The following is a 12,224-nucleotide window of genomic DNA, read 5'->3' on the forward strand; positions in this document are numbered from 1 at the left end:
CCCCCCCCCCCCCCCCCCCCCCCCCTCCGGGAACCTATAAAGCTTCAGTCCTCAGAAGGTGTCCATGGTGGGTTGAGTTCACCAATCACTCCCCCCCCCCTCCTCTCCTCTCCTCAATGTGAAAAGTCAAGCCACCCCAGCCATTATCCCATGAAATGGAAGGCTCGTTTGGACCTACCGCCGTGCAACGCTGACAGCCCTTATATCCACAGAGGAACGAGTGGCTGACAGACACAGCTGAAGGTCCCCTAAGGGGGTGGATTAAAGAGCAGCGTCTGTCCTTGTTATACAGTCTGCTGCTCCATATTCAGGCCTCATCATATTGAATTACTGTGCACAAAATGTGATCCAACCAACTAACCCCCAAAAACATGGTGCTGATTTTATTTGTGCTGTTCTCCCACTATTGCTTGCGTATGAAACTACTCTCCCCCCTACACACACACACACACACACAGGCACACACACACCCCTCTCAGACCTGATTCCTAGATCTGACGTTTACAAGTCAATTGGACATATTTGTATCCACAGCTTTTGGTGTGTCATGTGGTTTTTTCCGAGTCGCTGACAGAACTGTTTTCAGGTATATATATATATATATATATATACAGCTCCCCAGCTCAGTCTGTCATCATGAGCAGGCTTCAGAAGTTCAGATGCTACTGTAACAATGACAACATGGTCCCAGGGTGCACCTGTCTGTCCGACCCACTCCTCTTGATTACCAACCAGCCCTTTCAGTTTAGCACACAAAGACACGTGGTATAGGACTGGGCAAAAACACTACACACTAAAGCTACTTCCCACCCAGATGCAACCAAACCTGTTTTAGGTCGATAACGCAAAGTTGTTGCAGTATAGTTTTAGGCCAGCTATAGGCGGGTCTTAATCGCTTCATGCTGTGAGCATATTAGCGTAATGTGCCAAAGGGACACCAGTTCTAATTAGACATGGCTATATATGATGAATGGTAAATGGTGCATTTATACAGTGACTTTATCCAAAGGCGCTTTACATAGATTGTGCATCACATTCACACACACATTCATACACCGATGGCGGCGGAAACCATGCAAGGCACCAACCTGCACATCTGGAGCAATTAGGGGTTCAGTGTCTCTTGCTCAAGGACACTTCGACACTAACTCTGGGGGAGCCCACAGGGTTCGAACTGGCAACCTTACGGTTACCATCCAGCCACTCTACCCCTGAGCCACCGCCCTGCTGATGTGCAATAGTCGCTGTATATATACGGTATACACAGACTAAACATCAGAGATTTTATACATTACCAAATGCCAACTACAACAGTGAGACAGTTAAAATGTGGTCTGCATGGTCCAACCGTCCAACCTTAAAGAGCATCTCAGTGGAAAACAGGACGACCTACACTACAGTATATATGATCATAAGATCATGTCACCGAATGCTGTTATACGTGTTCAGTGTTTCTATCCAATGGGAGGGAATGATGTTTTTTTCCCCCGAGAAGAGAACACTGTAAAATGCTGTGTTAATTTATTCATTTGTTAAGTTTGTGTGTATACACTCTCTCTCTGGAGGACGTTACTGTTGCAGAGTTCAAGAGGACATACAGTACATGTACTGTAGAGTCAACTCTCAGACATTCTGCCTCCCCCTCTTTTCGCTCCTCACTCTCTATTCAACCCCCCCCCCCAACTCCTCCCGCACCCCCAGACGGACAACGGGTTGTTTCCATGGTAACCTGCCCTGTAAATAGTGACCGGTTGGTATGTTATGTTTTAACTTTGACGAGAAAACCGAGAAAAAAAAGCACAGCGGTATATAGAAAGACGGAAAAGAGAGGAAGTATAGGAAAAACTTTAGATAATATTATCTAGATATTTTTAATGAATGTCTTGGGGGTTTGATGCAATGAAACTGAGGCAAAGAGGTTTATTTTGTCTTTTTTTTCTTTTTTTTTCAGAATGATGATTGTCTATTATTATTGATATGAAAATCTTTATATACTATTTAACTTTGATTTGATTCTTCTTATACCCTGCCTGGGGACCCCATGTGTGTGTGAGTCGAGCTGATTCATTCCTTTGACGCGAAGGCAGATGTTTTTATTATTGTTTAGCAGGATGCTTTTCCTGGATGTTCTATTGCACAATATTTAACCCATTCTGTACGGGAACCGTTTAAAGCATTATGTAAATGCTTTAGCTATTGAAAAATAGCAGATCTACAAGCTCATAGCGCGGCACCGAGTGCCGCGCTACGAGCTCGTAGGTCTCGAGCTCGTAGGTCTGCTATTTTTGAAAAATCATGGCGCAAATCTTTGAAAATATATTCTTTCATAGCAAACGTTGCTTCTGAGGGTTGTCCCTCCGCGGCCAAATACAGATCATTCTGTGGGTCCTTGACATGAGATACTAAACACCACACTGACACAGAAACATAGGTAGGTATTTCAGAAAACTGTCGTGATTTAGAAGACATTTTTTAAATGTCGATGTCAGGTCTAAATGGATTAATGTGCGGTGTGTGTGGCCGTGGGCTCCTCTAATGGACCGGGGGGCGTGTGTGTGTGTGTTTGTGTGTGTGTGTGTGTGTGTGTGTGTGTGTGTGTGTGTGTGTGTGTGTGTGTGTCTCGACAAGCTGTTTGATCTCCTCAAGATTAGTCTGGATCGTATAAGAGGCCACGGAGGTTTATCAATAGCACCGTATTGATTTCTCATTCCCACTGATCACCTGCTGTGTGTGTCCCATTGATCCGGCGTTGGGAATTAGCAGCGGCCATCGGAGAAATCGACCTTCATTGGCGGCAGATAAGCGCCTGGAGCAGCAGAAATAAAAATCAAATCAAAAAAACGACAGAAGTGAGAGAATATAACACTTGAAATGCGCATCGTTAGCACAACGGCCGGCCCAATAAAAGCCTTTCCCACCCCTCTCCAATTGTTTATGTTGTGTTTAGTTTCCAAGATGGCCGCAGCACCAGGAGGTGAGCGGGCGGGGTGGACATATGCCCTTACTGGGCTGCGTTCACACATTCAAGACACCTGTCTTGTGTCTGTTTAATGGCTGCTCCAATGCATTTCCAATGGAAGCCCAGTAAGGGCATATGTCGACCCCGCCCGCTCACCTCCGCCCCACCCCCTCCTGGTGCTGCGGCCATCTTGGAAACTAAACACAATATAAACAGTGGGAGAGGGGTGGGGCCGGGGAAAGGCCCTTATACACCAGCCTTCTGATTGGTCCCTGACTGACCAGGTGCCAGGTGGAAAGTGGTTAAAAAGGTTAAACATATAATAATTGTAACATGTAGCACACAATTAAAAACAAATCATAAGTACACAGGGTATTTGATTAGGGGGGGGGGGGGGCGCTAAACTTCACTGGAACCTAGACTAATGTTTACTTTGTTTAGTGGGTCGGGCCGGCGTTGCACAGTCCGGGGGGGACCTCTAGTAGTCCTTGAGGGAGTTCCAGGGGTCCCCAGCTAAATGTTAGCTAGGAACCAAACAGACCCTTATGGGTCTGTAACCCATAAGGGTGAGTGTACAAAATGGTAAATTAACGTTGATTTTACAATATACGTTGGGGTCCCAGAGATAGAAATGGCGGGGACCGTATAGTCTACTTCAGGTCAAACCGGGGGTCCTTGAAATGAAAATGGTTGAAAATCACTGCTAGAGCCAAAAACTTCTCTTATGGAGGTCCTTGGCATATATTTTCAAATTGGGGGGTCGGCACTCCGCAGGCATGAAAGAGTTTGAGAACCACTGTGGTGGGCCACCTGTTTTGAATGAGTGTGAATGTATATAGCCGTCGATGTCAAACCAATGTCTGTCACTGCCTGCTCATCAAGAGAATCCCACCATGTGTATGCCACTATACTTGAACCAACACGCCTGTATCTAACCAGTACGAGAACTACTATAATGCAGTTTATCTCTTTTTTCTAACAGCACAACACTGCATTTCTCACAAGATGCTTGAAGATCGGGTTGTTGATTGAGCACCTGTGAGCAGTGACTGATAGAATGCAGACATGGCTTCGTTAAGACTTTTGGTTTCGTCATCGGTATGGTTTTAGCTCATCCTTAATAATACAAATGATGTCATTATCTACTCATCCTCATGCCAGTTAGTGAGGCTTATTTGTACACAAACGAAAAAGAACAATTGTAGAAAGCACCTTTCTACAACACAACGTAAGGCAACCAGTGACCAGTTTTTAGACTAATTGAAAAATAATGTAAAGAAATTAAGGACTGATCTCCACGGACTTAAGTTGTTTTGGGAGCAAGCTTAGGCTACAAAGATTTGCTGGCAAACTTGTGTGCAGGGAAAAGAGACCTCAGTGTTTTGAGATTGGAGTAAGGCCTCACTCACACCTAAGGCTTCGTACACACATAAAGAACAAATGTTCCGTGCTCTGCCTGTGTTTCATGGCCGCCCCAATGCTTTTCCAATGGAAGTCACGTGGTTTGACCAAACACGCACACGTACACACACACTCCTCTCTCTCTCTCTGTCGCTCTAATTAATTAGTCTCATGTCGTGCAGCTGCGTCTAGATTCTCCCGGCGGATCCTGCCGGGAGCTGCCTATATAGAAACCATAGGTGGACCCCAGGCTACTTGCAATGTTGCAAGCTTGTAGTTCACCGTGTTGTGTGAGCTTGTAGATCTATTTTGGCCCAATGTTTGCCCCCCCCCCCCCCGAAATATGGATGTTAGGGTTCATGTGATGAACAGAAGTCCTAAAAGAAATACAAGAGATACTGTAGATAGAAAAGAGCATTTTCTTCGCCTTTTTGTTTTTTTGAGAAGACGTCATCAGCGCTTTTTTGACCCTGCATGACTGATACATCGGGTGTGGTCTTTTATATGAACTGTTCATATTCCTTCGATTTGCAAGGTTGTCCTTGTATGAAGAAGTGCTTTAATTCCCCCTGCTCTGTGATTCACTGCGCTGCTGTCCGTCCCTGACTACTGCCATCGCTATAATATAATAATACTTTTTGTCACCTGGAATGGAGTGTTAGTCTAGCTTTAGTCTAGACTTTTCTGTTTGGATGTATGGACTATGAAGGCCAGAAAGTAGTTCTTTGCCACTCAGTAGGTATTCTCGCATAATTTCTGGGTATGATGATGATGTCACTATTAGTCGACGAAAACAGCACTGGTTCCATCCCACATCCAACTGGTAGCAGTACCCCCTGCATGTTAACGACATAACGACTTGCACACACCGGACGTACACCCCCCCGCTGACCTGGAGCCCAGGGGGTGTTTCTGAGAACATCCTTTTTATTTCTGGCAAATGAAAAATACTGCCAGTTATCTTTGCTTGCCAGGAATCTATTTATGCCCCCCTCCCTCCCCCCTTGTTGTGGATCAGCTCTCTGGTGCTCCAGCCATACCAGTTCATAGAAACGGAGCATTTTACAGTTCTCCCAGTCCATGTATACGATACGTACAGTAGTCAAAAGTGAGACACTGAATATTTTAGCACCTATAAGACATGGGTATATATATCGCACTGCCTTTCATATTTTTAATTTTTGTTTTTGTATTGTTTTCTCTTTTTTTTGTACATGACATAAGTATATTTTACCTGCATATGTATGTGTTTGTGGAAAAAGAAAAGAAAAAAGAGATTGTATGTGCTGTTTCATAATTATGTTCCCAATGTTTTATAAGTACTTGTACAGCAATAAAGCACAACTGTGTCAGTGCTAGCCCTTTGGTGTGATTAAATGTGTGTGTGTGTGTGTGTGTGTGTGTGTGTGTGTGTGTGTGTGTGTGTGTGTGTGTGTGTGTGTGTGTGTGTGTCATCTGAGTTACAGTAACACCAAAGCCTCTACAGTGCACATTGCTAGTACAGTACACTTCAGTGTCAGTCTTCAGGAATGCAGTCTGCCAGAATTTGCATATAAGAACACCGCACGAACAGATAAGATAAGAAAACTTTCTTGTGAAAAGAAGCCATTAAAGTCTCCATATTGTCGCCTACAGCGTCGGCAGCATGGAACTGTGAGAGAGAGAGAGAGTGAGGGACAACCCGGTCATAATCTGTCATGTTTTACAGCCGGTCAGAGGGAGAGATTAGCAAGCTGGGACACGACACGACAGCACAGGTGATTTGTGGTTTGGCAGGTTGTCTGGGCTGGGGTAACGAGAAGCAAGAATCTGCTGGGAAGGCAAAATGCGCCCTATAATATGAGGCTAATTTCCTGTGCTCATGGTAGATAATGCTGGAAGACCATGAGGGGTATAACGTGCATTCATGGGAAAGTCTTTGAAAAAATGTCAAAGGGACACTAAACCCTGTTTGCAGCAAAAATATATGTTAACGTTTAGAAGATTTAGAACACTTTCCTGCAGGGTCTTTTTGTGTGCAATACGGGGTTTTAGATATTTTAGATTTTAGCAGTGAGCCCAGTGTGTGATGCCATCGAGACTGGGCTCACTTCTTTCCTGGACTACAATTCCCATAATGCTTTGGTGCACTGCTCCTCCTTGTGGATAGGAGGAGGGCTCTCTTACTGAGACAACATGTAGTCCAAGGACTGTCTAAAGAGGACAAGAAGCGAAGACCGTAAGGGCGCCGCCATGTTGATCACATGGTGCTCCATGGAAGGAAAGAAACATGCGCAGTGGGCTTTATGCAGCCAACACTTCCACGTTCAGCTTCCTTGGTCTGCAACTGCGCATGTTCCTTTCCTTCCATGGAGCACCATGTGATCAACATGGCGGCGCCCTTACGGTCTTCGCTTCTTGTCCTCTTTAGATAGTCCTTGATGTAGTCCAGGAAGTAAGTGAGCCCAGTGTCCATGACATCAGAGACATTGGGCTCACTGCTGAAATCTAAAACCACATATTACACACACAAAGACCCCCAGGAAAGTGTTCTCAATCTTATTTAAGTCATTAACATATATTATTTAGCAAAATGGGTGAAGTTTCCCTTTAAAGGTATATTCAGTGATTTCACTCAAAAAAACCTTAGGTTTCATTTTTGGCTGGGACCTAAGCCTTTCATCCAATCAGGATAGAGAGCCAAAAACGAAACCTAAGGTTTTTTGACCCCCAGGGGTTAACTGGGGACAGGGAGGAACTCCTTATATGGTCAGCACACTCTATAGTAGAGAGGATTATCACAACAAAACAAAAAAATAAGTGATATTTGAATTAAGTGAAATCACTGAATATACCTTTAATGGTCGGCGGTGAGCACGCACACAAACATGTCGACTTCCATGTTGAGACAGAGTTTGGCTCCGGTCCCAGCCCCCCCTGGCTGGGCCCGACGACGTGACATTATCTCTCTTCCCTGCCAGGTATTTCACCGGCGGTGGTTTCTGTTCCACGATGATGATGATGTGTCACAAACAGCAGCAGCCATGGTGACTCAACGGTAGTAACGGTTGGTGGAGCGCTGCATGCTTGCTGCTGACACAGGCATCTTCCCACATTAGCAACACTTCTGAGACTCAACCTCGACATCCTCAGTCACCCAAGTACACATTAGTAGGAATGTTCCCTTAAGGCAGCTAGCGCTCACCCCAGAGGGGCTTTGAGTCACACACACACATGTCTGTTTAAAGTTCTTTCCTTTTTTTCTCCGTTCGTCCTTTTTTTCTTCTTTTTACAACGTGAGTCGGCGTCATTGTAAACACTTCCCCTTCAAAGAGCACCAGTGAGTAAGACATGTACTCACTCAGGTGTTTGGCTTCAGGATCACACAGGGCCTGCTGGGAGATCAGTTAAGCGGAAGAGAGGCAGTCTAAAGGGGGCAGAGTTAAGTGGTTTTAGTGGACGTTTTCCTTGTTCTACTCTCAGGAGGAGAGCGAAAGAGGTGGAAGTATTCGGTGAACTAGTAATAACCCCTTCTAATTTCACTCTTGCCTCACTGATGAGGGCATGCGTGTCCGTGCGTGCACAACAAGTGTTGTTTTTGACAAGCAAGTTTTAGTCATAGTCTCGTGAATAGTTTTCATTTACCGGTAGTTTTAGTCACATTTTATAGTCACCTGGAATGTTTTAGTGTTGGTCTAGTTTTAGTCGACTACATTTTGACTGACTTGCTGGAAATAGCCGATCTACAAGCTCACAACTGCGACGCGTTGTGAGCTTGTAGATCTGCTATTTTCAGCATGCAACCAAGTGTGAAATGACTACGTGTGTCTTTCTGACTGAGCATTAGTCCGACATGCGAGAACAACAGCAACGGTTCCAATGAATCAGCACGTCTTGCCACTCTACTACTGTATTATGTCCAGCTCTTTGCAGTCAGGAACAGCGTCCAGGCACCTGGCAGCATGTGTTGTGATGTGAGCACTGGACCAGGGCAGGCCGGGGGAACAACGAGTACCTCGTAAAAAACAAACTGTGACTCTCTTCGTTCCCCTCACCCTGTACTGGGAAATGTTAAGCTTGTTCTCAGCCGCAGTAAAATATCCTCCAGTATTTATTTGACTTTGGCTCCATTTATTTTTAGAGTCTCTGTTGAATGAATTCAGGGGATTTTCCTGTGCGGGACATTCATTTTTATTACTATAGTCGCGCAGCTTTCAGCTTCACCCAGCTGATGGCTGCTCAGATGGTTATGCTGAGTGCTACAGTATAATGGGGATGGGCATTTGCATCTTTTTGGTAAGCGTTTTTGGACATCTATAGGTTAATTGATTAGCTTATTAACTTTATGAAGCTTGTTTTTAAGCACTTTCACCCTGGCGTGCCTGTTTTGGATGCTTATTATTATTATTATTATTATTGCATGCCTATTCATTTGAAATGTCTTTGGAGGATAAGCACCTTGAGACGCATCACATCTTTTTCGAGGGGGTCAGTAGGAGGAGCCATTTTTAAGACATTTCAAAAAATCGTGCAAATAGCAGATATATCAGCTCACAACGCATCGTGATGCATGGCAAATTTAGGTAGGCCTACTATTTTTGAAAAGGTTTGAAAGCAAAAAATGGGCCGAAGTAAATGCCTTTTGTAAAGACACACACACAGATTATGAACACTGCGTGCGTGCGTGCGTGCGTGCGTTCGTGCGTCTCCCCGGTGTTGTCCTTTAGCTCCTGACCAGACGGTCCACTATAAGGCCAGTATACAGGGGGCAGGGCCACTTCCTGATTTATCCCTCTCTCTCTCTCAAAGTGACAGTGGGGTCATGCTGTCATCGGGTTCATGTTGAGAGGTCCGTCATTACACACACTCACAGCATCATAGGAGCACACTGAGGGGGGTTAATTCGCCCCAAACTAACTACACCCTGATGCTGAGCCAACAGGGACTAAATCATAGCCTTTGGTCATTGAATGGTGATGTCTGATCACCTTTGTCATGTACCTTCCATTTCTCTCCATTGTCTCAACTATACCCCAAAAGCTCCCTCAGGACTACTTTAGAAGAGGGCTGTGTGTGTGTGTGTGCGCGCGCGCGTGCGTGTGTGTGTGTGTGTGTGCGTGCATGTGTGTGTATGTGTGTGCGCGCCAAGACGAAGGCTTCAAGGCGGTGACATGACACCACTCTGTGAACTGTTTAGATCATCTGAAGGTCACGGCCAGACCCCATTTTCCACTTGGTGATAACATCTTACCTTTTACCCCAACGAGATGCAGGCTATCGCAAACGTTTTAGCTTGAGAAATAGAGACTGGTGTCTCCACAGAGAGGATCCAAACTAGTGAAAAATATATGCAAATGATGTGCAAGTGGTCCATGCAGGTGTTGTTTGGGTTCACTATACCTGAGAGCGGAGCCGGTTTGTCGAGTGTAACGGGAAGTCTCCATTATTGGCCGTGTTCTGGCAGACTCTGCCGGGAACCTCATGGGGGAATGTATTCATTAATATTTGCATAGTAGCGCTCGTACTGTGCAAGTTCAGCACATCAAAGCAGACTGCCATGGGGGCCGTTCACACCTAAGAGACAGCTGTCTTCTCGGTGTCTCCTGTGTCTTCCGTGTGTCGCACAGCTCGCAATTCATTTTCAATGGGAATTCACATGGTTTGACGAGACAACCTTGTCAAAATTGACTCCTAGATTTCTGACTGTTGGTTTATGAGTTATTGGGCAGTCATCAAGGTTTATGGTTGTGTTGTTGAACAGATCGGTATGTTTGGCTGGGCCGACTAGCAGCATTTGGCAGAGTTGAGTATGTTCATCCAGTTCTTAACCTCAGACAGGTTTCAAGGTTTTGAATGTTAGACTGATCGTTTGTTGTGATGGGGATGTAGATTTGAGTGTCGTCTGCATAGCAGTGAAAGTTTATGACATATTCTCTGAAAATGTCCCCTAATGGGGTCATATACAGACAACAGAATTGGACCATATTTGACGTTTTAGAAATCTGACATTGAGTTGTTGTAAAAGACACGCTGTGGTCTTTGTGTGAGATATGTGCGGAACCAGTCAAGCGCAAGACCCCTAATACCAATTCGATCTTCTAGGGCCGGCGATCTAGAATAATCGAATGGTCGACCGCATCGAATGCGGCGCTAAGGTTGAGGAGCAGTAGGAGTGAGGTCCTGTCGGTATCCATTGCCGTGTGTGCGTGCGTGCGTGCGTGCGTGCATGCGTGCGTGCGTGCGTGCGTGTGTCTCCCCAGTGTTGTCCTTTAGCTCCTGACCAGAAGGTCCACTATAAGGCAGTACAGGGGGCAGGGCCACTTCCTGATTTATCCCTCTCTCTCTCAAAGTGACAGTGGGGTCATGCTGTCATCGGGTCCATGTTGAGAGGTCCGTCATTACACACACTCACAGCTGGGGGGGCATCATGGGGGACGGGGGTGGGACGGGGGTTAATTTGCCCCAAACTAACTACACCCTGATGCTGAGCCAACAGGGACTAAATCATAGCCTTTGGTCATTGAATGGGGTGATGATCAACCTTTGTCATGTACCTTCCATTTCTCTCCATTGTCTCAACTACCGTATACCCCAAAAGCTCCCTCGGGACTACTTTAGAAGAGGGCTGTGTGTGCGTGTGTGCGTGTGTGCGTGCGTGCGTGCGGCGTGCACGGCCCAGAAGAAAGCAAGCCAAGACGAAGGTGGTGACATGACACCACTCTATGAACTGTTTAGATCATCTGAAGGTCACGACCAGACCCCATTTTCCACTTGGTGATACGCACATATAATATCTTTACCTTTAAACACCCATACTATAATCCCCCCCCCCCCCCCCACCCCACCCCACCCACAAACACACACACACTTCCATGGCTCATTTAAAGGGATCGTGACATTAAAGAAAAGGTTTTTGTAATTTTTCTTATCTTCTTTAGGGTTTCTGAGCTCAATTGCACCCAAAAAACTTTTAACATTCAGATGTTCTATGGTCTGGGGGTTTTCTGGCTCAAACAAGTGCTCTGATTTGCCTGTTGACTGTGATGTAAGAGTCCACAAATCCCATATATGATACATAACAATTTGCCAGCACTGTTGAGGGATTATTATTGCATGTTTTCATTGCAGCTCGGAAGGCTTCAGAACACACAGAGAAACCCCCCGGACCACAGAAAATCCACTGAATGTTCAAAGTTCAGGTTGTGTGAGGGTAACGGAGGTCATAAAACCTAAAAGAAAAATGAAAAATAAATGAAAAAGAATGTCATGAAACCTTTAATATCCAAGCCGAGATCTTGTCTTAGTCATAATAGTCTCCTGAATAGTTTACATTTAGTTTTAGTCACACTTTAGGCATGCATGCACGTGGAATGTTTTAGTGTTAGTCTAGTTTTAGTCGACTAAATGTCATATGATTTTAGTTGACTAAATCTACAGTTTATTTAGTCGACTGAAATGTATTTTGGTGGGCCTTCATGCCTGATTTTACACTTGCTGAAAATAGTGTAAAATGCATGTGTAAAAAAAATTCATGTCGAGGGTGCCCTAAATCAAGCTTTTCAATCTGTTTTTGGTGCCAGGGACGATTTGTGTTTTCAAACATTTCAAAACTATTACATTTATTTGTCTTAGCTTTACAAGCTCACAAGTGCGTTGTGAGCTTGTAGATATAGCTATTTTCGAATAACTGGAGAGGGTTAAAGTGTTGAAATTGTTGAAATTCCCAGTGCCCGATTTTCTTCAACCACGACCATGTTTAAAATCACACACACAAACTGCACTTTTTTATCTAACCACTTTATTTTTTTTACCATATATATATATATATATATATATATATATATATATATATATATATATATGTGTGTATATATGTTTTTCTTCT

This window comes from Protomyctophum parallelum, assembly GCF_964188405.1.
Source record: "Protomyctophum parallelum genome assembly, chromosome: 11".
NCBI lineage: Eukaryota > Metazoa > Chordata > Actinopteri > Myctophiformes > Myctophidae > Protomyctophum > Protomyctophum parallelum.